A 22,516-nucleotide genomic window follows, 5' to 3' on the forward strand; every position below is an offset into this window, starting at 1 on the left:
TGAGGGGCTGAGGGGCTGAGTCTTAAATCTTCTCTGGGTCTGCTGCCTCCTCCCCAGCTGTAGACTCTCCTCGTACGTAGCCCAGGCCCTTCCATCTGCCTGCCTCTGGCGCTCAGCATAAAGCCCGAGCTTCTCTGCCTGAGCCTTGGCAGGGTGCGGGAGCTGTTTCCGGCCTGGTCCTTGAAGGCTAGCTTGTGGAATCTGTATCCCGCTCCTATGGATCCCTAGCAGAGTCAGCCTGAGGGCCTCCCCCTCACTGAAGCCCACTTCCACTCTGAAGTTCCAGCCCAAGGTCCCTTCATTTCCCTTCTGAAACCTGGTCTGTCTAAAAGGGGATTACTTTGATAGGGGACCTGCATCATGAGGTTTAACTGACTTCTAGATTTTAAAAGGAGACAAAGACATAGAGTGGTTTTTGGAACCCAGAGCCTAGACATGAGGAGACACAGGGTGGTGGTCAGTGGGGAGAGAAGGGGATAAGGCCCCTGCCTTCCCCCCCTGCACCTCCATCTTGGGAAATGGTAAGAAGCCCATTCTCTATTGCCACCTCTCTCCCTCTCTCCCCCGATGTGGCCCGAGGTGTCTCCCTTCACATCACTTCTCTGCTTAAATATGCTGCTAAGCCACATTAAGAACAAGGTAACCCAGTATGTGTCTGTGTCTATTAACACAGCACCAACTGCTGCAGCAAATAAAGCCTCAATTTTCAGAGTATTAACCCACTAGAAATTTGTACATTACTCATGTATCCATCAAATAAGACTCTTCCTCAGGGGAGGCAGCTTCCTCCACATGGTGATTCTGGGACCTGGGTTTTTTTTCCATTGTTGGCTTTGTCCTCCCTCAGGGCCCCATGGTCATCTGCTTCCTTAGGGTCAGGAGGAGAAAGAGCCAGTGGAGAAGCCACATCTACTTCTTAACTACTCCAGCCTAAAAATGACCCACATCCCTTTCTATTGGTGAGACCCAGCCACATGGCCACAGCTGGTCCCCAAGGAACATGGTCCCAGCTTGGGAGCTATCACAGTGATCACTCCACATGGCATCAGAAGGAAATGGAGAGAAAGAGGTGTCCTGGAGAGGTGACAAAGTGATTACATCAGCAGGATTTCATGAGTGAGTGTTGGGGGCAATGAAGAAAGATCGGGAGTCCTAGGTCCCCTGAGGTCTCTGGCTTGGAGAACAGGTTGAATGGTGCTGCCACCCAAGGAAAGAAGTCTCCAGGAAGAGGGGCTGAGGTCAAGAGGGGAAGCTCCTATCTGTCATGTGCCCAGCATGGACTGGGGGCTATAAGAATGTTTTGTGATTTAGGAAAGAGTAGAAATAGTAGTGAATGGACTTGAGGCCCTTCTGCCCATCTTATGGAGATCTAGTTGAGAAAAGGAGTTCAGGAACTGTACTCATAGCCTGAAACCACAGCATCTGGTGGATCAGACCAACCAGTATGCAAGTGCAAAGCTAATAATAAGAGTAATCATGGAACACCTGGATGGCTCAGTGTCTGCCTTCATCTCAGGTTATGATCCCGGGGTCCTGGGAGAGAGCCCCTGGTCAATTCCCTGCTCAGCCGGGTGTCTGCTTTTCCCTCTCCCTCTGCTTGCTGCTCTGCCTACCGTGTGCTCTCTCTCTCTCTGTCTCTCTCCCTGTCAAATAAATAAAATCTTAAAAAAAAAAGATCAGGGGAAGAAAGGCATAATCAGTAACCCAGAAGAGGACATCACCCCAGGCATCGGGCCCTCTTTAGTGCTGGGTTCTTGTTTCTCTGAGCCTGGGGAGAGGGATGAGGGCAAGCCAGATCCTGGTCCACCTGACTCAGATGAGGAGCACCTGCCTGCTTTATGCCAGCACAGCTTCCTCTGCCCTCCTTGGCCTCAGGCTCATTGCCCTAGTGACAGGGCGCCAAGAAGGACTGGGAGCTGGCATTACCTAGGTATCTGACCAGAGGCAAGTAGGCTGCCCCTCTCTTCCCTCATCAGAAAGAAAGGGGGAGCCAGCTGCAGGCTAGGAGCTGGGCTGTAGCCACAGATCACTCTGCTACTGGGTGCCAGTAGCAGGTGCTAGGCAGCCCAAGCCACCTGAGCTCTGAGTTAGCAGCAGGTCACAGGAGCAGATATTTAGAAAAGCTTTGCAAGTCAGAGTTGGTGGCAGGGTGGAGGCTTGGCCTCATTTCTGTCTAAAGGTCAAACTAGTAGCCTTTTATTATGCCAAGAGCAAGAAGGGGCACTGCCTGACTGGCAGGGGGCTGTGGAGAATGGGACTCACACCCCTACCTGGATGGGGAGCCTGGGCTGAGGGAGGGGAGAGTTGACAGCTGAATACTCTCTGACCTCTCCCCTTGCTCTCAGCAAATCCTTGTGCCCCTTCTCCATTCCTTCTGTGAAGGCCTACAGAGAAGATTCCACAGTGGGAAGCACACAGAATTTTTTAGTGTGGAGGCCACAATTAAGGAAATTTTGTTTGTTTGTTTAATTTCTAAGGGAAGCCCAAAGTGTTTGTGAGACTGTGAGCACCAGCAGGAGGTTGAGAACTGTCAGAAAACCATAGACAGCTATGGATCAGGTGGTGATTGAGACATGGGAGGCATGAGCATGTTGAGGTCTGGCCTAGAACACTGTGGCCCTCAGTGTGAGGTCCCAGGCTCCTTTGCACTGGTGCTGCTGGGGAGAGCGCTCTGGGGCTGCAGGCCTGGGGAGACACCCCTGTTGGAGTGTGCAGGCAGGCTGTATCTTGAAGGCTGAGCTAGGATTTAGGAAGGGGAGTGGGGAGTAGAGGCTATTGAGCACATAGAGGGCAAGGAGGAACAGGTGAGAGCAAGCTCTGTATAGTCAGTGGGAAGAGGATGCTGGAATAAGATAATAAGATTGCCAAGTTAGGTTTAAAACTGGCTTCATGTTCTCTGGGTAATAAATGGAAACTTCTGGGAGTATCTTTCCACTAAACCAAAACCATTCCCGGATTGTCAGGGTTTCACAGATTACCCTCTAACTCTCATCATGTGGGCCCTGTTCAGGACTAACTGGTGAATCAAACAAAGCTGTCTTCTCCTGGAATCACCTGAAAAGGCACCTGTAATATCTCTGCCTTGTTTCACATTCAGAAGATTTTTGACGTTGGGAAGAGCAGCAGTAGTGTCACGGTCCAGGGAAGGCCAGGCTGGGAGAAGGAGGCTTCTGGAGTCCCAGACATGTCTGGGAGCTGGGAGCCTCAGAAGCCTGAGTTTGGGGAGGCCAAGGGAAAACAGACCATAGAGGGTCCCAGGCTGCACAAGGAACCAGGCCTGTCCACCCCTGATCAGGGTCAGCCTCCCTTCTGAGGCCAGCCACACTGTTAGGCCAGACGGTACCCTTGGCAACCCAAGGGCCAAACCAGGGAAAAGAAGAAAACAGTGAGAAAAAGCCTCAGAAGCAAGAAGTGCGGATGTCAGGGAATTCTGATGGCGTGTGACCAACTTGCAGTCTGAAAGCTGCACAGAAAAAAAAAAAAAAAAAACCAGCCCAAATGGAAAGCAAACAGACTCTGAGTTGAGAAACTTATTCCCTTATCCAGAGTGCACAGTTCAGAGAGTAGCAGAAAAGCATAAACACTGCCAAACCGATTCAGCTACTTCATCGCTTTATTTTCATGATCGGGGGTGGCACTGGGAGTGCTGGGGAGAGCAGAGTTGGACTCAGGGCCCCTTGGCCCCACTTGGCTTTTCCTCATGTTGCAACAGCTTGCTAACTCTGCTTCTCCACTTTGTTCCCCTCCTGGCCCGGTGTTTGGGCTGTCAGCATGGTGGCCATGTATGCATGAAGAGAGCCACAGGGTGGTTTCCTGCCACCCAGTTTTTCAGGGCGTTTTCTTCGTCCCTGTGTGTGGCAGTGAAAGACAGTCTGGCCCATAGCTGGGACTTCTCGCCTTGGGGGTTTCAGGCCACCTCTCTGTGCGTGGGCCTGAGAGGTGATGAAATGCTCCATCGGCTTATCCCAGGAAAGTCGAACCATGCATCCTGGTCGCAGGTGGCTTTTCCTCTTCCGTTCATTCATTGATCCACTTGGTCAGTCAGCAAGCATTTACTGAGCACTCTCCATGGGCCATCATTGGGCAAGGTGCTGTAGGCACTGTGATGAGGAAAAGCAGACATGGCCCTTGCCCTGTAGGAGGTTGCACTATGAATAAAATGACCCTGTGAATGAATGTCTCCTTCCAGCTGTGGTACCTGCCATGAAGGAACATGATGCTATTAAAGTGTAGCCCAGCATTTACATGTGACATTCTCTTGTCAGTTTCCACCAAGCCCCACAGGGTTGCCACTCTTTCCACATCCTCAGTCCAGATACTCCACTACCTGTTAGGAACTTGGAAAGAGAAAGACTGCAGCTCAGTTTTGAACTTAGCCCCTGACCAATGTCCAGAGTACAAAGGCATTGCCATTAGCGAAGCCCAGGAAGTTTGACTTTGGAGAGGGAGACAGTTTTGGAGAAGGTTGATGGTGTGGTATAGTGATTTCCCATCTGAGCTTATTGGAGAAAAGAGGGTATATTCCCCTCAAACCATGAGAAAGCAGAACACTCAGAGTGCTTGCCCAGGTGTCTTCCAGAGTCTCAGGGAGCAAAGGTGGATGTTGGACATACACCTTAAGGAGGAGTTCGTGGAGCCCTGAGAAGGGCTTACCTTCCCACAGAAGGATGTGTGAATGCATCTCAGGGACAGCTGGTCCACTGTGTCTTCCTGAACCATCTAAAAGGGATTGGAGACCAGTTGTCCTCTCAGGAGCTTCAGAGGAGGGTCCCAATGCTGGAGAAGCTCCAGGGAGCCTTCAGATGTTCCTCAAAACATAACCAGGAACACCCACTAAGCCGGGAGATGTCAACAAGGTGTCCAGGGAAGCTTTGAACATCTGCAGTGGTGGCAGGAGATAACCAACACCTGATGATGTGCGTTCCAGCCAAGTGTGTCTTCCGCTCCTCCCCACCACCCTGCCCCAGAAGGTGTCCTAAGCAGGAGAAGGTGACCACCCTTTGCTTTTCCATCCTCTACTCTCACCTCCTAGCAGCTTTCAAGCCTGAGATAGGATACAGCCAAGTTTAACTTAAGGTGAAATTTGAAATTTGATACTATTACACAGGACTGGTCATTCTAGTACTGAACAAGGTTATTCTGAAGTGGCTGCAAGACTTTTTGTGATCTGAGTGATCCAAGAGGGAATGGGAGCAGCCCACAAGTTCATCTAGGGCACCAGGGAGAAGGGGACCAACCTGCGCATCTCAGGGTTTGAGGGGCAGAGGACGGTGCAGTCATCGTCACATTTCAGGAAGATCATGCTGGCTGCAGGTTTAGGGAGGTGAGTGTGGATTCTGGAAGAACAGGGAGGATGTCTGCAGTGGTCTGTGATGGAGGTGAGGAGGGAGGGCAGGCTTCAGAGAACGCAGCAGACAGTGATGTAGGACTCCTGTGGTCTCCTTTTGTCTCTACTGTGGACTTGTTTCTATTGTATGAAGAACTCTGATTAGTTCCCCCTCTCCCACCCAGGACTATGATTCGTACCTGCTGACAACAGGTACTTAATACCTGACTGGTCAGTGTTTCTTAAATAAGGTGCAGTAAGAAAAACAAGAATTAGAGTTCATTTCAGTTATCTGTTAGAACAATAATACATAGCAAATAAACTCAGAACCTCAGTTGGCATCTAAAAATAAGCATGCTATTCACAAATCTCAGGTGAGTAGTGGCTTGGCTGGGCTGCTCTGCTGATCTTGGCAGGGCTTGTTCACATCACTAGGGGTCAGCTGGCTGTTGGCGGTCTCCACTGGCCTGGGCTTTGGTGACTGTGGCTGTGCAGCTGTGTTCCACCTGTATCTTATCCTCCAAAAGGCAGTGCTGGCATGGTCTCATGGCAATGGAGGAGGCCGATGATGGAATCATTGACGCGGGCTTGAATCCCATCTGCGACACCAACTAGTCGTGTGACTTCAGTTATTTTATGCCTTATGGCTTAATGTCTATCTTTGTAAAATGGGACTGAGAAAATTGATCTCACTGGGCCATGAATGAAATAACAGCAGTGATACCTCCTTCCTGCTGTTCCATCCTGAAGGGATAAATGACTCCGCCTATGGCACAAGCACAGAAGAGAAAAAGGAGACTCTTCATAGATGGGAAAGAGTCAGAGGGCTGGGAGGGAGTGCAAGGCTGGAAAAGTAGCATACACACAGGTGTGGAGATAAGGTAGGACAAGCGCTCTGGAAATGAAGAGGTGAGAGAGTGTGCAGGAAGATTGGCTGAAGTCTTTGGCTCTAGGGGTATGGTGCCAGTGAGTCCTGATCTTGTTTTGCCAGCCATGGAAACCATGGAAGATTCTGTAAGAAGCAAGGGATTAATTTTATTCGGTAAGCATTTCTTTGGTACCTGCTGTTGTGAAACATATTCTTTTAGGTGCTAGGGGTTCAACAGTGATTAATCACAGTCTTGTGGAAGAGTCAGGCAGGGTGGACAGGAGACTTAGCACACAGTGAAATCAGAGAGGCTGGTTGGCCAAGAGGAGTACTGGTCCTGAGACATGATGCTACCTTATGGGATTTGGCCCCCCATCCACAAGCAGAGTACCTGCTCTTTGGGCCAAAGTGTATGAAGCCCCCTCTGTACAAAACCTCATTTTTTTGTGATCAAAGCCATCTGATAATGGGGCTGAGGAAGAAGCAGATGAAGGAAGGAAAGCTCAGCAGTCTCTGAGGATCCTTACACCAGGATCCCTCCACCTGAACCTAGGGACTTGGGCACCTGTTGGCATGTATATTTTATGGGATCTCTGGGTTTGTAGGGAAGGCTGTACCAATGACCTGTTAAGCCTGGTGGGTGGTACCTTTCCTTTGTTATTTCTTATGCAGACATCAGTCTAGGATTCTCCACATACAGCATCTCTTGGTCCGTGAGACGGGGACAGTAATAGAATTTACCTCAGAGGTCATTTTGAGGATTAGATAAAGCATATATGCCTAGTAAATGCATAGTAAATGCTCATTTAACAAGCAGCATGTTACATGTTTTGCATTTTCCTCATTTTTTTATTTTGGAAAATGCACTCTCTGTAGATCTACCCTTCTTTGAGGCAATAGAGAGGACTGTCCCCTCTATCATTGTGGCATAATTTAAACTCAGGACTTCAATTTTGGAAAACAACAAGGGATGGATATTCATCTACACTGGAAATTTGGGGAATTAGACTAGAGAAGGAAAGGGAGGCACTCTCATTTGTGCTGGAAACTCTAGGCTTTCAGGCAAATGGGATTCATTTACTCTCATTGCTCAACCTTCATCCACACTTTCTTAACATCTTACCATTATAAATACAGTAATTCTAATCATTTATTTAGTCAATAAAAACAAGCCTTTATTATGTACTAGACGCTATGCCAGGAGCCAGAGACCCAGCTAAACAAGGCATTCCCCCTGTACTAAAGGATTTCAGCTTCACTGCCTGCCCAGAAAACTCTGAGGACTGCCCATCGCATCTGAAATCATAGATTCTCAAGCTCAAGACCCTTCACAATCTGATCTCAGCTTATGCTACCTGGCTGCCCTCCATGCCCTGTTCTTGTGCTACACTCAAGTCAAAGTAGACTCCTCTCTGTACCCCAAACAGACCCAGGGCAAGAATGAACTCCATGCTGCAGGGTCTGTAATAAAGAGCAGGCAAGCTGAGCAGGAGGCCTGGGCTGGATGTGAGAATCCTGAGCTGACACATGGCTGTGATCTGAAGGATTGAGTCTGTAGATATGATACAGTCACCTCCATCTCCAGAGGCTTTTACTGATGCTCCTGTAGCCTTAACAATGCACTGTGATCCACCACTCTTCAGAGCCTGCCTTAAAGTGGGTCAGTGGACCAGTCTGACCCCCTGTAGGAGCTCCGTGGACAGAAATGCTCTCTTCCTCTTCTGCCTTCAGCTTCCTCCCATTGTCAGTGCACCCCTTCCTGGGAGTACCACGGGCAATGACAGAAACCACCCCCCGCCAAGATCACACACCAAGATCCATATTCCCATACCTCTAGGGAATGTCTGAGGAGTGGGAGGCTGCCAAGCTTGCCCCATCCTCTTCTCCCTTAACCTGCAGATCTTGGATGAGAAGAGCAGGACCCAACACAATACAAATGCAAGTTTAATAAATGGGATAAAGAACTTGAAGTTGTCCAAGGATACCAGTCATGTCCCTGTGGAACGGGGACTGTACCTTCCCCCAGGCCCCACAATGAGGCTCAGGAATCCCCTCTCTTACCCATCAACAGCCCTTCTAAGACCCACCCCCAAAATTCTAGCAATTTATATATATATATACTCACACACAATGGAATATTACTCAGCCATCAGAAAGGATGAATATCTATCATTTACACTGATGTGGATAGAACCGGAGGGTATTATAAGACAAACCATGAGAGATTCTAACTCTGGGAGACAAACAGAGAGTTACAGAAGGGAAGGTGGGTGGGGGGATGGGGTAACTGGGTGACAGGCATTAAGGAGGGCACCTGATGGGATGAGCACTGGGTGTTATACTGTATGTTGGCAAATTGAATTTAAGTAAAATTAAAAACAACAACAACAACAACAACTCTAAGACCAGGAGAAATACAACAATGAGTGATATAAGAGCAGAGGTTTCTTTGTCATCCAGTTGGTTTTGCTTTTCGGAAGCAGTAAAATAAAATGGAGAGGTATCAACATCTCAATCCACTTTTTAACACTTCATTAGCATGAGTCAGCGGTTGGTGATTTCACAGAAGCAGTATATTCCTGAGGTAGCTTCCTAAGATCTCTAGAGGCTACTTACATTTAGGAATTTTTCTAAGGACTCCAGATAAAATACTGATTAACTTCAGACTTCATAACTTCTGCTATCAACATGAAAATATCAGGCTTTCACTCTGATATTAATGAGACTTGAACTCTGTACACACAGAGTTGAACGAAATTCTCTCATACATATCAGAACTTGCATTTTGTCCTTTAATCAGATTCTTTTTTTTTTTTTAAGATTTTATTTGTTTACTCATGAGAGACGCAGAGAGAGAGGCAGAGACATAGGCAGAGGGAGAAGCAGGTTCCCTGTGGGGAACCTGATGTGGGACTCGATCCCAGGACCCTGGGATCATGACCTGAGCCAAAGGCAGACGTTCAACCACTGAGCCACCCAGGTGCCCCTTTAATCAGATTCTTCAAGTCAAAATTGATGGCCTTGTTTTTCTAAAATATGAAAAATATCTCAAAGTACTGTTCTAAAAAAATTCCCATTTTTCTTTTATCCCATCAGTTTATTCAAATAACGTTAATTGTGAACCTCTTATAAACAAATGATGTCCTAGGAATTAGAGGTACAAAACTGAGTGGAACCATGAGGTCCCTGCCCATTGTATTATAATATTACATATGTTATAGAGCTAAAATATAGGTAGCAAACGCTAAGGACTAAAGTAAATTCCCTTAATCTAACATGGTCTCAATAAGAACCCCATAAGTATTTTATTTAATGGTGAAATATAGAAATAATTTTCATTGTAAAGAAACCATAGCCAAGAATACATGCTGTCATTACTACTGTCTATTGAAGGGTCTTGCCAAAGTAATAAGGAAAGAAAAATAGGTGTAAGCAGTGGAAAGTAAAAGATATTACTGTTATTGTTTATAGATAATGCTATCTACCTAGAAAATTGGCAGAATAATTGAACTGTTAGATTAATAGATTTCAGTAGTTTGGCTGAATCTATATAAAAAAATCAATAGTTTGCCGGTGTACCAGTATTTAGTGAGAAAAAATTTTTTTTAAAGATTTATTTACTTATTCCTGAGAGATGCAGAGAGAGAGAGAGGCAGAGACATAGGCAGAGGGAGAAGCAGGCTCCCTGCAGGAAGCCCAATGCAGGACTTGATACCAGTACCCTGTGATCACGACCTGAGCCAAAGGCAGATGCTTAACCACCAAGCCCCCCAGGTGTCCTGAGAAAATATTTTTTTAAAAATCACGGTTCACAATAGCAACAAATAAACAGTATCTAAGAATGAACCTATGAAATAATAAGACTCATATGAGGAAACTTTTAAATTTTTAAAAATGACTTAAAAGATTTGACTAAATAGATAGACCACACAAATCTATCTGTTGTCCCCAAACACAATTACAGTAAGATTTTTTCCATGGAACTTGACAGGCTGATCTATAATTACAAGAAGGAAATTGCTCAGCCAGATAACAAAACATATTATAAAATAGTATTAAAACCATATAAAATTGCTACAAAAGTAGACAAATCAGTGAAATAGAGAGTTCAGAAACACATGTGTGTATATGAGATTTTAATAGTGGAAGAGCTTATGTTTCTTTTTTTTTGAGCTTATGTTTCAAATCTTGGAGAAAAGGCTGAACTATTTGTTAATTATTAGCAGAAATAGTTATACATTTGGAAAAAATAGTTAAATCCCTACTACATACTATTGACAAAAATAATTTCCATATGGATTGAAGAATTAAGTATAAGAAGCAGGAATACTAAGATAACTTAAGCAGAAAAAAAAAGACCATTTTTATGAACTTGGAGTAAGAGAGAACTTTTCAAACAGGATATAAGATGTCAATACTATAAAGAATAAATGAAGCATTCTGTTACATTAAAACTCCTTTTATGACCATTGGTACCATCAATAGAGTAAAATGGCTAGTGGAGAACATATATAATAGGCAAAGGATTTCTAATCAGAATATATAAAGAACTAAAAATTTTTTAAAATTTTAATTGCACTATATTTAACATACAGTGCTATATTAGTTTCCAGTGTACAATATAGTGATTCAACAATTTATGCATTACTCACTACTCACCGAGAGAAGTATACTCTTAATCCCCTCACCTATTTCATCCATCCCCCACCCCCAGCTGCCTCCCCTCTGGTAATCATCAGCTTGTTCTTAGTTAAGAATCTGTTTCTTTGTCTCTCTCACTCTTTTTTTTTTTTTCCTTATTTGGTTTGTTTCTTAAATTCCACATGTGAGTGAAATCATATGGTATTTGTCTTTCTTTATTTCACTTACCATTATACTCTCTAGCTTCATCCATGCCATTGCAAATGATAAGATTTCATTCTTTTTGTGGATGAATTATATTCCACTGTATGTATATTTACATATACATATTTCTTTTTTATCTATTCATCTATGAATGGACACTTGGGCTGTTTCCATAATTTGACTATTGTAAGTGATGCTGCTATGAAGATAGGGGTGCATGTATACCTTTGAATTTGTGTTTTTGTATTATTTGGGTAAATACCCATTAGTATGATTACCAGGTCATAGGGTAGTTCTATTTTTTACTTTTTGAGGAACTTCCACACTGTTTTCTATAGCAGCTGCACCAGTTTGCATTCCTACCAACAGTGCAAGAGGGTTCCTTTTTTTCCCCACATCCTCACCAACACTTGATGTTTCTTGTGTTTTTTATTTTAGCCATTCTTGGAGGTGCACATGAGAGGTGATCTTTCATTGTGGTTTTGATTTGCATTTCCCTGATGATGAGTGATGTTGAGCATCTTTTCATGTGTCTGTTGTCAATCTGGATGTCTTCTTTGGAGAAAAGTCTGTTCATGTCTTCTATTTTTTATTTGGATTATTTGGGTTTTGAGTACTGAGTTGTATCAGTTCTTTATGTATTTTGGATACTAAACCTTTATTGGATATGTGGTTTGCAAATATCTTTTGCCACTCAGTAAGTTGTCTTTTAGTTTGTTGATTGTTTCCTTCACTGTGCAGGAGCTCATAAAGAACTTTTTTAAAAACAATAAAGAAAACCATTAACCATTAGCAAAAGCTATGAAGAGGCAGTTAATAGTCTAGGAAATACAATGGTTCAAGAAATAAGCACAAATATATTTATTTATGCCCACTTCTAATTAAGGTAGCACAAAACAATGAGATAGCACTTTTACCATTTTTGTATTGGCAAAAATTTTTAAATATTAACAATATCAGATGTTGGTGAAAATTAGGCAAATAGTTATTTGAATTTACCAGTGTTACAAGTGTGCTTAACTTCCATCAAATGTTTTAATTGCTCATATCCTTCAACCTAACAATTCCACTTTTTGACCTCTCCTTTATAGAAATATTTGCACATGGTCTCAAAGCAAGGATTTTTATTACAGTGTTGTTCATAGCAGTAGAAAAATTGAAACCACTTGCAGAGCAGTTTGTACTGAAGTAGAAAGCTCTCAGAGATCGTACTTTGAAAAAAAAATAAAGAAAGGAATATGGTGGATGCCATAACGCATGGCTCACAGCTCAGCTCTGCATCCAAGAATGAAGGACTTCTTCCTCCAGCTGAGGCCTTCAGCTGGCCTCTCCCTTTGCACATCACTCTCAGTTGACTTTGTCTAAGGTCATACCCCCTTCCTGAAGCAACCTGTATCCAGGGCTGATCCTCACAGAGGAATAGAGAGGTCTGGGGATCTTGGCCCAACTTGGAACCACCTTGAAAGGTCATTCCATCTTTAGAACTCTATAAAATAATAATAATAATAATAATAATAATATAATAAAAATTATTATTTCTTGAGTAATAGGTTGGCTAAGGCTTCCATTGAGACCACATCACAGCTCAGCTTTTCCATATGTTCCGTCTGCTTCTGTTGTACCTTCTCCACCAGTATGGATCCCAAGGGCACTCCTTAACCATCCTCATTAGGGGAGATGATGCACATTAATTACCATCCCCAGAGTTGGCTCTACAGAACCCAGCCTGCGACAATGAAATTGTCTTCTTGATTCCATATACATGAAAAAAGAAACCCACATTGCTATATATTTCTTAATATTTTGTATAAAAATATTTTTAAAGTTCTGGAAGGCTGTTAACAGTGACTGTGTGTGGAAAGAGAACTGAGAAGAGCAAGGAAGGAAGAGGGATTTAGTAGGACCTACATTCATGAATTTCTTGAGTAATTAATATGCACACACTCCTTAAATGCTATGGGAACACTATGAAGGAAGTTCAGAGAGGAAATGATGATTTTTGAAGACTGTCCTAAAGGATTAAACTGGAGTTCATTCAAGGATTATAAACTTCTCAAACCTTTTGGTAAGTCTGGAATTCTAAACTAGGATCCCCACTTCCTGCCTCTCAAACAGTCAGAAGAGTTGAAAGATTTTCACAGCGAATACCATATACTCATCACTCATCATGAACATTTTACTGTGTTTGCTTTATGATACCTGTATCCATCCATCATCTTTTTAAAAATATATTTCTTGAAGTGCTGTCTTCCTTCATTAGATGATAAATTTTGTATCAAGATTTAGATTCTCAAAAAGAAAAAAAAGATTTAGATTCTCAGGGCACCTGAGTGGCTCAATGGTTGTGTCTGCATTTGGCTCAAGTCCCGCATCAGGCTCCCCACAGGGAACCTGCTTCTCCCTCTGCATATGTCTCTGTCTCTCTCCCTGTCTCTCTCATGAATAAATAAATAAAATCTTTTAAAAAAAAGATTTAGAATCTCCCCTCTTTCCTTTGTATCTTTTCTTTTATTCTTGTTAATTCAGGCATAATTTTCTAGTTTTCTACATTTCTTGGCCTTTTGCACGTGAGGTCAGCTATAGAGTCCATGGATTCAAGCTGTCACTGTAAATAGGTTTCTCTTTCAAAACAGCATTTTGTATTTACTGAGACCTTATTTGATGTCAGCTGTTTTGTGTACTGTATCTCATTTAATTAAAACCACATTCTGAAAAGAAAAAACCCACAATCTGTGTCATGGGTGATACCATTATTGTGATTTTGCCAAAAAGGGAATTGCGGTTTAGAGAGGGTAAATAGGTTGTCCATGGCCACAAAGCCATCAATTGGGAAAGCTGGGGCAAATGTTCATTTTCCTTCAAAGGTGGTGAATTTAGCCATTATTCTCTAATGGTCTCTCATGAGGGTGAAACAGCTGTCCTAGAATTTCCCTGTGGGTCACCCACTTTTCATGATGCCATGTTTCCCTCTTGACCCAGGACATGATGATCTGGATGCAAACAAAGGGTGTAAAGCACTCTCCCTCTTGACCCAGCTCCTCAACCTCCTCATGATCTCCCGGAGAATCATTTATTCTAGCCACCTGAGTATCTTTCATATCCTGGGGCCATGTTAAGTGGGGTTGGTGTTGCTCAGTATTTCCCACACCTAATGCTAGGTTCCACTCAAGTGACCATAAGAGGGACACAATGTGCGATGCTTCCTGAGAATTAAGACGTACTCTGAAGCTTTAAATGGAGCATCTGCGTTTTCTTCTTGGAAGTATCTTGCAAGGGGCCACATGACCGGGGCTTTTGCTTCACTGAACATGTTACGGTGGTTCCCCTTCGCCCAGCGCACCAGACGCTGTGAGATGCGTGTCCACTCACCCATCTTCCTTTGCCAGAGGAGGGAATGGAAGCTCAGGCTGAACCCCATACCTAGGGCATCATCGGTGAAAGGGTTCAAACCCGAGGTTTCTGACTCCAGAGCCTTGCTCTTTCCACCACACCATGCTGCCATTATTTCACCTTGCTGGGATGGGGAAGGGCAACAAGGAGGCTCAGCGCTGGATGAAAGAACCAGATAGGTACCTGATCCAAAGTGTGTCCGCGCGTGTCCTAACTGCTCCGGTTTCCTTCTATCCAGCGCTAGAATTGGAAAGCAGGCTACTATCCAGCTAGGAAATGTGCAAAGGATACAGATGGGCAGACATTCCCGTCAGAAGGCAAACTGATTCAGTTTGAAGAGATTTTTGAGGCTCTTCCCCTGCCCCCCGCCCCCATCACCTGCCCCTCTCAGCCCTGCAGCAGAGACGGCAGGAGGGCTCTTCCCTCTCTGTGGCACCTGGAGTCTCTGAAGTGTCTGAGATTTACATGGGTGAGAATCAGGGAGAGCAAGACAGCCGGGTGTGGATAATGGGCTCAGAGAGGCGCTAACGAAATACTGCGGAGGCACAGCTTCCATTTAGTTGGCAACAGTTCCTGGGTTTTCTCCACTTCCCACCACTTGGTGTTAGACTCAGCTCTAGAGGCAGAAATTCTTCATAGCAGCCGAATCCTAGAAGCAGATTTACTAGAAGTGAAGCCTGACATTTTTGGTGTGTTTTAGAAATAATTCATGGAAACCTGTGTAATTTCCCTACTGCGTATGCCTGGAAGATAGCAGAAAACAGGTTCCTTGTGAGAATCAGGAGCTCAAGCTACAACATGGAGGGGAAGCTTGCTTTTAGAAGCAAATGTTTAGCCAGAGGGTTTTCACACTGAGGGCTTTGTGTGGCTTTTGGGAACGGTGTAGAAATCACGAATGGCTCTCGCTCCGCTTAGCCATTAATTATGATCCACCTTTCCTCAATGTCCTCTCTCTTCTGTACTCCCTGTGGCACAGAAACCTGAAAGATGTAGCTTTTGGCAGGTGTCCTGGGTAGAGATCAGTATTTCTCACCCCACCCCTTTATAGCCCTGAAAAGAGAGTTGGTTTCAGAAAGTTGAGGGAAATCCTGATCATGAAAGCACCGGGGCCCATTGACAAGGCCTGAAAAGGCAGTCATCCATCTAGTTGGTTAATGTATCGGCTCGGTTGCTGAGTCTTTTTATAGGTTGGGTATTGAAGTTGGTCGGTGGGCCTAAGTACTCTTTGCTGAGTTAGCATCCGATAGGAATTCTAGAAAGTAAACATATAATAACCAAATGAGTAGAAATTGGTTGTTACAGGTGCTGTGAGGACGATGACCAGGGTCAATCATGCTAAGTGTTGGGAGGAAAGCATTGAGGCACAGGGAATAGCCAGTGTGGTGGCCTGGAGGCAGGGAGGGGTGTTTAGAGGGGCAGCCGGGAGGCCAGTATGGCTGCAGTGTGGTGGCCAAGTGAGCCGTGGAAGGAAGTGATGATGGAGAAGTCTGCAGAGCCAGTTCCCGAGGGGCCTGGTGGCCATGCTCAGCTAGTGGGTCTAATTAGGTGGGCAATGGGAAGCTACTGAATGATTTGCAGCAAGGGTATGTGGTTTTCCTTGCTTTTTCAGAAGATTACCCTGGCTTTTGCATGGACAATGGGCAAGAGAGGAGCAGGAGAGCAGGCAGGGAGCCAGAGAGGAGATTCACATAGTAGATCTGGCAAGAAGTTGCCATGCATCCCAGTGACCTGGGGAGAATTCTAATTCTGCCCCTGCTGCTCCATTACTGTACAACTTTGGGCAGGTCTCCTCATCTCTCTGGCATTCAGCTGTTCACCGCTCATAAAAGAGGGACAAGTATTTTCTCATGTGGTCTCTGGAAGGAATAAGTTTTCATAAAGTCCTCTATAAACCTGGACCATATGCTTATCTGAGCCATAATATGATTCATATTGAAAGGAGGTGGACTCCTGCAATGTTGGAAAAATCACTCAGCTGCCCCTGCATGAGCAACATCTTATTACAGCCTGGAGCTAAAAAGATGCTTTGTTTCTTTACTACCATCAATGTCTCTCTAAGGGCGGGCAACTGGTGAAAAATCACACAGTGTGGTCATTTATATGTAGTCATTTACTGGGCTAATAACTTGGAATAGTTGAACCTTTCTTTTTATTCCTTTAGCTTCATGTCTCTGCTCACCATCTGTGGGTGACACACGAGTGTGATAAAGTGTGTAGGTGTGATGGAATGCCTGATGGAGGCTCATTAAACCTTCCTGCGGTCACCCTACCACTGACAGGAGCCTACATGCTTCTAGTGCCCACTTGGTGCCAGTTGACCATCACTGCCCCTGGTCCAGTGGAGTACTAAAGTCTCATACCCCAAGAATCTTGATGTTTTTAGGGGAAAGTCACATAGTACTTATTTTGAGTTTGAACAAAGCAGTTCTATCTTTCATCATGAGTCTGGCCGTTCGGAATCCTTATGTTACAAAGAAATATCCTGTTTCAATCACAGTTTTTTGGTATGGCCCTGAACAGATGCTGAGATTTGCTGCCCTATCATCCAAGGGGTTCTCCAGCTCCCAAAGAGACCAATTTAAAAATGCTGGCTGGAAGTGCACTGCAGTGGTAGAAATATTCTCCATAGGCATGTTCAATACAGTAGCCTCTAGCCACACCTGGCTTCCAAGCACTCAATGCAGCTTGTACAATGGAAGAACTAAATTTTAAATTTTGCTGCATTTTAATTAGTTTAAACTTAAATAGTCCCTGTCGAGTTAAAGGCTTCTGGATTGGACAGTGTGGTTCTAGACAAATGTTTTTTTTTTTTCCCCTCATGGAACACCCATCCTCTGAGCCCCAAGGGTTATGTGAATCCATGAGCTCACAGCCTATTCTGATATCTACCTGAGAACCTCACCAGAATTTGTGTCTCCCGTGGTGACACTGCAATGCGGACTTGTTGTTGGACAGGCACAGGGGGTCACTTTGCCACCTCGGCATTCACTGTTGTCTGTGTGCTGAGATTAAAGTGGCACTGAGGGGCGCCTGGGTGGCTCAGTCAATTAGGCATCTGCTTTCGGCTCAAGTCATGATCATGGGGTCCTGGGATCAAGTCCCGAGTCGGGCTCCCTGCTCAGGGAAGAGTCTGCTTCTTCCTCTCCCTCTGTGCTTATGTGCAGATGCTCACTTGTGCACTCCATCTCTCTCATGTTTAAATAAGATCAATCAATCAATCAAGTGGCATTGAGAAGGAGTCATTGAGAAGGCTGTCCACAGAGGGATGCATGTCCCCTGTCTGCATGGACAGCTGCTCTGAGCTCTGGCCTTCTCCTGTTTGGTCTCTTTGGGTGCCCAGCAGTGGCCATGTAGGGCAGCAAGTCTGAGTGAGGGAGGGTACTTGCCACCTCCTACTCTTGGTGTTGAGATTGTCCCTACTAACATAGACACTTGAAAGTCAGTAGTCTCTTGGCATATGCCCACTATGTGGGCTGTGTGAGAGATTTCTGAGGAACAGTGACCATAGGGGTGGGGCTGTGACAACAGCAAGGAGGGCCACCCCTGGAGAACATGAGCATTTTCAGGAAGCCTTTGCTGAATGGCAGGCAGGCGGGTGGAGGAACCAGAAGACCCATTTCTGGATTTGAGGGTAGAAATCAGGTGGCTCACTTGTGCAAAGTAGAAGTTGCAAGTTACTCCAGGGAAGATGGGGAAGTAGTGTAAGGACAAAAAACTTGGGCTCAGCCTTGTTTTTTTCAGTTCCTAGATGAGGAAAGAAAGATTTATAACGTGTGGAAGCTCAGTGGTTGAATGAGTGTTAATTGTCAATGACATCTAATTCTCTTCCATTCTGGAATTTGATGACTGTGTGAGTCCTGCCCCTCAAATTAAGGTATCAGCATTCCGCATAGGGGGAAGTCATGTATATTCTATGTAGCAAAAGATACTTGAAGGAAAACAGATGAATATATGATGGAGAGCAACTTGCCCTGGACTTAGAATATAACTTTTCTAGGGAAGAAAGGGGTTAAAATGTCTGGAGCTGTCAATTACAGTAAAGAAGTGTTCAGAGCCCATAGAATCCGGTAGAAACAACATCACTGCCCCAAAACAGCTCAGAGTAGGGAGGCTGGGGCCCTGAAGACATGGTTCCATGAAAGGACTGCTGGTTCTTTTTTAAAAATCAAGTTGAATGGGAACCAACTTTAATTTGGGGATAACCCTGTTTCACCACTGGTAGTCATTCTTCAAAACTTTTTTTTATTTGTTTTTTTAAGAGAGAGAGCACAAGAGCTGGAGGGGAGTGAGGGGCAGAGGGAGTGGGAGAGAGAAAATCTCAAGCAGGTTCCACACTCAGCTCAGAGTCCCACGCAGAGCTCAATCCCAAGACTCTGAGATCACGACCTGAGCCGAAACCAAGACTCAGACACCCAATTGACTGCACCACCAAAAAATAGCTATTTTTATTCCTGCTGGGATAGCCAGGCATGAAAAAGCCAAGCAGGGCTTCTCACTAACAGGTAATCATCCTAATGGCAGCCTTGGCTTTCTATACTTGGCACATCTTTGTTGACACCCTGAATTTGAACTGATCTACTTATAAATTGGTGTTTGGATATGTATGGATTTATCTGTGGGCTCTGTATGTCCAGAATATGCTTTCAAATTTATGTTGATTGGGGAGGGTAGTGATTTATCATAAAAGCCTCAGGCATTTATGTTTCCCTTTCCAATATAAAAAGTGTTCTTAATTTACCCACTGAAGAGGTTAAGATAAAAGAAATCATAGATATAGCTTGAATATTATTTCAAGAACACAAAATTCAGCTACTTTGAAAACAAAGAGTTTGGAAAAATCTCTTCAAAGGTAGACCCCCCAAAGTGGTAACTGTTTTTTTCTTTTCTTTTTTTGGTGTGTGATCATGTGAATATCAATGCAGAGAGGCTTATATTTAGTGGTAAATGGGTCAGTCACCTAAGACTTACAAAACAAAAACTTTGTCATCATCTTTGACTCTAGTTATGTGAAGGTTGCTGGTTCATGTGAATCAATTTAGACAGGTGTGTCCTTGGGGCTCAGATAGTCCATTGGCACTTATGAATCATTTTAGACGAGCTTGCCCTTGGTACAAATAATGCTGCATTTAGAATTCCTGGAGGCTCTTCCCCATTCCAGTGAAAGGCTTTTTCTAGTCTTTTTGATGCCAACTAAGTGAGTTATTCAACACTTCTCTGCACATTCTTGTGCCAGGTACAGTGGAAGATTTATCAAAGAATGATGTGGTCTCCACCCATCGCACTTGTAAGCAGCTTTGTTATGTTATCACTAAATATGAGTGTTTCAGTTATCTACTGCTGTGTAACAAACCATCCTAAAATTAATGGTGTGGAACAATAGCTATTGTGCCCATAGATTCTACAGGCAAGGACTTTGGACAGAACATACTGGGATAGCTCCACAATGCTGGGGCATCAGCTGGGAGAGATGTGAATGGTTCAGAGCTATGTCCAATCTTCTTCATTCACATATCTGGCACCTTGGCACAGGGGTGGCTAGAAGGCTGAGTATAGCTGGGCCTGGCCCCTCCAGCATGATATTCTGGGGGCTTAAAGGGAACATACTTCTTGGGTGGCCGTTAGCTTCTTCCAGAGCAAGCATCCCAAGAGCACTAGGTAGAAGCCATGTGACTTTTTCTGCCCCAAGCTAGAAGTCACATAGCATCACTCCCATTGTATTCCGTTGGTTACAATGAGTCCTGAGACCCATCTAGATTCAAAAGGAAGAGAATTGGACTCTAGCTTTTGATGGGGGAAGTATCAAGTTCACATGGCAGAAGAACATGTGGAATAGGAGATATTTTTATCTTTGGAAAATACAATCTGCAAGAGTAAGTAAGAACCCAATTGGTAGTAATTATTACTAGATGACAGAGAGTCCCTTGGGGACAATGTCTTGGGATGAGATATTGGGATTCCCCTTGAATTTTGGAAGAGGAAGAGCAAAGGGTTCATAGGGTCCATAGTAAGGTTAAGAAGTACAGATGAGGAGTCTTGTTAGTGGGAAAAAAAGGTACAGGCATAGACTGGCTGGCTGGTTGAAGGACCTGTTATATCTCCTAAATTAGATTTCACATTTTTTTCCAGCTTTACTGAGATATAATTGACATATGATATTGTGGAAGTTTAAGGTGTACAGTGTGATAATTATGTGACATGTATATATTGGGAAGTGATTACCACAGTAAGGTAAGCTGTCATAACCATCACCTCATCAGAGTTCCAATTTCTCTTTCTGCGTGTGGTGAGACATGTTAGATCTACTCTCTTAGCAAGATTCAAGTATATGGTACAGTATTGTTAACTATAGTCACCATACTGAACATTATTAGATCCCTAAAACTTATCCATCTTATAACTGGAAGTTTGTATCCTTTGACCACCGTGCCTCCCCATCCCCCCACCCATAACACTTGCCTCTGGCAACCACTGGCCTACTATCCATATACAGGTGAGATCATACTGTATTTGTCTTTCTCTGATTTATTTCACTTAGCATAATGCCCTCAGGGTTCATTCATGTTACTGCAGATGGCCAGATTTCCTTCTTCTTCTTCTTCTTCTTCTTCTTCTTCTTCTTTTTTTAATGGCTGAATTACATTTGTGTGTGTGTGTATCTCACATCTTTTTATCCACTCATCAGTTGGCATTTAGGTTGTTTCCATGTCTTAGTTATTGTAAATAATGTTGCAGTGAGCATGGGGTGCAGATATGTCTTTAACATAGAGATTTCATTTCCTTCGGATATATATACCTGGAAGTGGAATTGCTGGATCATAAGGTAGTTCTGTCTTTCATCTGAGGAGCCTCCATACTGTTTTCCATAGTAGCTGCACCAATTTACATTCCTACTAACACTGTACAAGGGTTCCCCTTTCCCCATATCCTTGCCAAAACTCATTATCTCTCGTGGATTTTTTTTATAATGACTGTTCTAGCAGCTATGAGGTATTACTCATGGTTTTGATTTCTCTGAAGATTAGTGATTTTGAGTACCTTTCCACATACCCATTGGTCCTTTGTGTATTTTCTTTGGAAGAATGTCTATTTAGTTCCTTTGACCATTTTTTAATGGATCATTTGGGGGTTTTTGTAATTGTTTTTGTTTGCTATTGAGTTATCTGAGTTCCTTATAGATTTTGGATATTAACTTCTTATCAGATATATAGTTTGCAAATATTTTCTCCCATTCTGTAGATTGCCTTTTTATTTTGTCTATCATTCTTTTGCTATGCAGGAGCTTTTAGTTTGATACAGTCCTACTTTGTTTATTTTTGCTTTTATTGCTTATATTTTTGGTGTCATATCCAAAAAAATCATTTTCAAGACCAAAGTCAGGGAGCTTTCCAGAGTTTCAGAAGTTGCAAGTCTTCCATCTAAATCTTTAATCTATTTTGAGTTAATTTTTTGAGTGTCATAAGATAGGGATCCGTTTCATTCTTTTGCATGTGGATATTGTATTTTCCCAGCACCATTTATTGAAGAGACTTTTTTCTCATTGAGTGTTCTTGGTTCCCTTGTTAAATATTTACCATATATTCATAGGTTTACTTCTAACCTCTGTTTTGTTACATTGGTCTGTGTTTCTACTTTGATCCAAGTACTAGACTGACTAGGCTTTCATTATTATAGCTTGTGGTATACTTTGAAATCAGAAAGTGTGATACCTCCAGCTTTGTTCTTTCTCAGGATTACTTTGGGTATTTGGGGTCTTCTGTGGTTCCAGACAAATTTTGGATTGTGCTTTCTATTTTGATGAAAAATGCCATTGCAATGTTCATAGTGATTGCATTGAATCTGTAATTGCTTTGGATAGTATGGACAATTTTACAATATTAATTCTTCCAATCCATGAACACAGAATTTAATTCATTTAATTTTGTCATTTAATTTTGTCATCTTCAATTTCTTTCATTGATGTCTTACGAATCTTTTACCTCCTTAGTTAAATTTATTCCTAAGTATTGTTTTTGATATTATTGCAAATGGGATTGTTTATTTTCTTTATTTCTTTTTGAGATAGCTTTGGAATTTTTGAGGGGCAGGTC

The 22,516-nt window shown here is 43.5% G+C and overlaps 1 protein-coding gene across 3 annotated transcripts in view; it reads left to right on the top strand.

Annotated features, from left to right (window-relative positions):
- Positions 1 to 22,516, top strand: part of ITGA9 (integrin subunit alpha 9) — a 344,722-nt gene that overhangs the window by 133,969 nt on the left and 188,237 nt on the right. The gene's annotated exons all lie outside the window — the stretch shown is intronic.

Source organism: Vulpes vulpes, chromosome 11 (genome assembly GCF_048418805.1).
Source record: "Vulpes vulpes isolate BD-2025 chromosome 11, VulVul3, whole genome shotgun sequence".
Taxonomy (NCBI): Eukaryota; Metazoa; Chordata; class Mammalia; order Carnivora; family Canidae; genus Vulpes; species Vulpes vulpes.